Here is a 5,677-nt window from a genome sequence, read left to right as displayed (position 1 = left end):
GATAGATAGATAGATAGATAGATAGATAGATAGATAGATAGATAGATAGATAGATAGATAGATAGATAGATAGGAAAATTATATTCACGTGCATAAAAAATTACTGTACTACATTAACAACAACAACAACAACAACAACAACAATGTGGCTATACTGTTTTAGGTCACAGTAGGAAGGAGAAACAATAGCCAAGACGTCATGTTTGAGTTTCTCTAATCATAGTTTGTGTTATTCTGGTGCAATTTCTGCTTTTTTTCTGGTGAATAATGTCTTTATTTATGCAAAATAAATCACAGAAATCAGGCATCAGATGACACTTTTATCATATTGCATTGTTATATTGCTTTTCAGGATTTTGTTCACCTGTGTTTAATATTACCTCCACTGAGTCGGCACGCATATATCCATGTTTTACTCTTCTGTCCTCTTTTGTGTGTTTTGTTTGGGGATGGGGCTGCTTGAAATGTACACGTCGCCCCTATACATTAATGGTGATAAATCATTTCATTTAAACTACTTTATAAAGACCTAGAGTTTGATGTTTCAGTAAGACTTCTGCTTTCTAGTCTAATATATTTTAATTAGGAGCGAAGTATAATAAACAACAGGAATCAAGACATTTCAAGTCTATACGTTACTCAGCAGACATTATACATTAAACTCAACCTTTTCCCTGAACTTTAATCCAAATCAGTGAGCTAATGAGATTCATTCATCTGAGAGCAGCATCGCCCCACGTGTGTCGAGTAAATCTCCAATCCACTCCACACTTGCGTGTTTAACCCTCATCTACAGTCAAACGTGCACAAACTCGGGTGTACATGCAGTCGTGCACTTCAATTAGATGTCTTCATTCAAATTACAGCTGGCAGCACCTGTCTAGCCGCCCTCCTGCCTGGCCCCCCGCTGCGATTCAACTCAAGAAGCCCACTGGGTTTGTAACAACCGGCCTTGTTTAGCACCGGGGACAAGGTCGTTTAAGTGATAATGAAATCGTCTCATTAAGGTAATGAGACACATTTATAATGAAGGTGATTTGCCCAAAACAAGCGCAGACACACACACACATGCAGGTACAGGCGAGCTGGCAGATGAGCTTAACGCACAACACAAGGCTATCCACACGGAGACAGGCGTGCATACTTCAAACACAAAAATCTGCCACCTAATTACCCAGCAAGCAAAACATAATGTACAACCTCTGTTTGAGGAGAGAGTTGGAGTCACCAGCTTTCCCCTCCGCCATGGTCTGGATCAGTCAGTGAGGAGCTCTTAATAGCTGCTGAGTATCTTTGTATTAGTTTATCTGTTTACTTTCAGCAACCACCTCAAAGCTAATTATGCTGCAATGAAGTCTTAGACTGTCAACAGCAACACTGGATGTGGTTTGACTCCGGGATTATTGTATAGAGTGGGGGAGACAAATACGTTATAATTGGCAGTGCTGGTTGCAGTGCTTGTTTTACAGTTTCCTGTTCTGCGGAGTTTTTCTGAAGGTTCTTCTTTCGAGGATTATACAACTCCTGCTATGCACGCTGTGTATGTGGTATTACAGTAATAATCAGGTGTTAGGCATAGTTTTAAATGCCATTAATGCCGATTAGTATTATTTGTCTGATTAGCATTGATTCAATCACAACTAGCCACTATTTGGGTCCATTTTCTTTTAAAACATTTGTCTTCGGAGTACATTGGGCGGAGTTGTCTTTTACAAACTTTTGGTTGGGAGTAAATGGTGTCGCAAGAAAGACCCTAAATGTGTAAAAGTTGCACAGATCAGTCACAACATTAAAACTACTACCAGGTGAAGGATATAACATTGATCCTCTCGTTGCAATGCAATGTTCTCCTAGGAAACTTACTTTGTGTCACCCACCTAAACATTAGTGCAAAAGGTAAGTAACACTTTATTTGTATAGCGCTTTTAACATGTTACATTAGTGCAAAAGGTGCTTTCAAATGCTTGTGGTCTCCCTCAGTAGGACAGTGTGCCCTCCAACACCACAAAAGCTGCTCAGGAACGGCTCAAGAAACACAACAAAGAGCCCGCGGTGTTGACCTGACCTCAAAGCTCCCTAGATCCCTATCCGATTGAGTATCTGCAGGATGAGCTGTAACAAGTCTTGTCCACAGAGGTTCCAACCCTCACCACAAAGAATCTCAGCACCATAAGACACCCACAGACGCCCCATGTCCGTGCCACGATAGTGGACGTTTAATGCAATGTAAGGTCCAATAGCTTCAGCTGTGACATTAGCTTTGAGTGCAGCAAAACAGTGACAAATAGCACTTACTGGATGTAGCTCCAGCTCTATTAGCAAGTAAGAAATAGACAAAGGAGGGTTAACATAAAGGGTACATTTTACATTGAAGGTGGTGATGTCCAACTCAGGAGGGCAAAAACTCGCACTTTTACAACAAGTTTAACCAATTAGCATTTGTCTTTTTGGACTTTCACCTACCAGCATTGAATCCTGTACAGCAGCTGCTCAAAAAGAAACACCCTGGTAACCTGGAAATAAGGTTCTACAGGGGTAGTTTTTAGTTGAAACATGCACAGAGGGTCCAATCAACTGCAACATCCTGCAGCAGAAAACAGTTTCATATTAGCAAAGTGGTTTTTTATTGTGACGTTTTTGGTTCCATGACAAATAAACTGCATGAACCTTGATATTTACAACTGTACAAGAAGTGTAGCTGCATATGAAGCTGAATTATTATCTGTCCTGCGATGTGTGCTGTTGCAAGTGAGTCAAAATGCAACCCCTTTCACTGTAATTTAACCTCCATATACCTGCCAACCAGCATTGCTCAACAGCTGGGTTCCTATGCAGCTGAATGCCACAATGAGTTTTTGGTTTAGAGCGAGAGGTTATTACCCAAAGGTGACACGTTGCGAGCAAATACTTGTGGGAAACTGGATTTCGTGCTCCTCTTTGCATGAAATCAAACTATCAGTCCTGTCTAGATGTGGGAGATGAGATAGGATTTAGAGTCTGGATCACACTCAGATGACTTTGCAATGAAATGTACCGGCATGGCCACATCATTTTAAATAAAAATCATCATCATCTAAAAGTTGACGTATTCCATTAAAAAGAATGTAGACTCTAATAAAACATTTTTATTTTAAGTTTAGCATAGCAAGCCAAGAATATTGGATACCTCGAGGTTAGACACAACCAAACCTCACACTATTGGAATTACATTCAGGTTTAAAATGTTGCTTTCATTCATCCTGTCAATTATCATCGCAACTCTCGGCTTGCTTTTAAAAGACCTGCGAAATCTGACAGCATTTGTTTGATATCACTGCAGAGATCTGTCTCACATAAATGCTTTTCTTCAACACTTGTTTGCGAGAAAACTGCTAAAAAGCAAAGAAACTGTTGCAAACATCGTGGTACAATCATCACACATGCTTGTCAGAAGTTGCCCGAGAACGAAGCTGTTTGAGCTAAACGGGACTGAAAACCCGACGGCTTGATGAACTGGCGGAGAAAGTGGAGAGCAGAGGAAAGGGGACGGCGCGAGACAGAGGTCGATGGATCTGATTTGCGCCCGTGAATTTATGAGCAGGCAACTGGAGTGGCCTTGCTGAGTCACCAGAAGGCCCCGACTCCATAATTTGCGTTTTAACCCAGCTTGAACTACCTCCACCTCCCACTGCGCGAAAGCTTATAATGTCATACGCACTGCGAGTGTGAAGGGGTTCTCTGCTGAGTGGTGGCGACAGATTTGCAGGACCGGCTCCCTCGGGGTCAACAGGACCACTTGGGATGGATTTTCACCGCATCTGTCTAATATCACCTAAGCCTTTGCGGATCCACTCAAAATCTCACTCTTAAGAGTTCATTTAATTTGCTCCCCTCTCTTGAGTAAAACCCCAAATAAATATGAGCTTCTTCTTCTTTTTTTTTTGTAGTGCTCCTCATGCTGTGGGATTGATTTTTAGACACAAGAGGGCACTGGTGGCTCTTCACTGAACAGCCGAGTCAATCATGCTGCATTGCCCCCTGGAGTAGGTAGCCTATTCTCTGGTGCTTGTTCATATATAAATAGTCCCCCAAGGTGAATATCCTATAAATTGCCTGTCCGTGAGTAAAAGGGATCGCAATTAGGTCTGTCATTGAGACTGAAACAGATTGAGACCTTATGTCACTCCATACGCACTTGCATCCAGCACATGACCCTGTATCTTTCACCACTGTGCATTTATATTCCCCTGTTTGTGTCTTTACCCTACAACAAAAGGGGGCACATCAACTCCATAACTCACTTCTGGTCATAATGGCCCTCGATCACTCACAAACGGCTCCTATTAGCTTGTCAAGCGCGCCCGATAGGCAGCTCTTTGAAGAGACATGGATCTCGCCGGTCATGGTTGTCTGTCTCGTATCTGTTGCGTTTCGCAAAGCATGTCGGATGAGTCGACGCGCGGCTGTCTTGTGCCGAGTCACAGGGCGAGGAGATGAAAGCCGAGTGGGCCTCCACAAAAGCACACACACACACACACACACACATAGAGCTGCCAAACAAGTCAGCATCCATGACAGATGCAACAGAGTGAATGATGGGAAGGACTAAGAGGTACAGTCAAAGCTTGAGAGCCTTATGTGTGTGTCTTCCAGTGTGTATTTTCCCTCCTTCCTCCTCTTTATGATACATATATGCATTCTTCTACACGCATTTGTACTCCAGAATGTGCACATGTGGACATCTGTGTGTATGTCCACTGTAAGTGCTTACGCTGTGTGTGTGTGTACTCCCCGCAGATTGCTGCTCATCTGTGGTTTATTCATCCCTGTGGATAGCAAGGGTGTACATGCTGAAAGGATACATCAATCATTCGACAGGGGGTAAAAATAGACCGGGCTTGGTCGAATACAGATGTGTCTCTTAACTCTGAATAGCGAGGGAGGATGGAGGGAGGGTGGGAAAGATATGTAATAGAGGAAGAAAAAAAGAAGAAAAAGAAATTAATTTACTGCCTTTTTAGTCCACATTCAGAGGGCTCGTCACAGCCTGAAAACAAGTCGGGCTCTCTCTCCGCCCCGCCACCTTCTAATCCCACACACTGAGAGGCTCCTGCTGTCCATATCAATTAGCAGCATTTAGCTGGTCATACCACTGTGCTACAGATGACTACATTTCCCACGTCTCAGTGAGGCAGATTGCCTCCCATTATTAATGGCACCGCTGGGGAGGAGATAGCTGCTGAGCACTACGCTGTGAACCTGCAGTTGAATTCATGCCATGAGAGTGCTGCAGAAATCTCCTCCTCTTCTCTGCACGAAAGAAAAAAAAAAAAAGGTCAATGATTCAGATGTGGGGACACTTTTACTCCGGTTGCTGTGCATTTTTTTATCATGCATTTTATCAACTGTCAGTGACTTTTTATGCTTACAAGAAGAGATGTCAAGTAAGATAAATAAAGTGGGAAAAAAAAGGTGTGTTGTCGCGAGCATGCATGTACCGCAAGTGTGCATACGATCACACATGTGCACAGAAATGCATCTCAGACACCACATACCCTTCATGGGCAGAGGGGATGTTCAGGAGGAGAGCCAAGGGTGACTGATCGATCTTGGCATGGTGTTAATAGTTTCAATGATAGAAGGCATGACTCCTGTGTGTGTGTGTGTGTGTGAGATTGTGTGCGTTCGTGCATGCGTG

The sequence above is a fragment of the Stegastes partitus genome, unplaced genomic scaffold, assembly GCF_000690725.1.
Source record: "Stegastes partitus isolate 25-593 unplaced genomic scaffold, Stegastes_partitus-1.0.2 Scaffold40, whole genome shotgun sequence".
NCBI classification, from domain to species: domain Eukaryota; kingdom Metazoa; phylum Chordata; class Actinopteri; family Pomacentridae; genus Stegastes; species Stegastes partitus.
Note: the sequence above shows the minus strand (reverse complement) of the source record.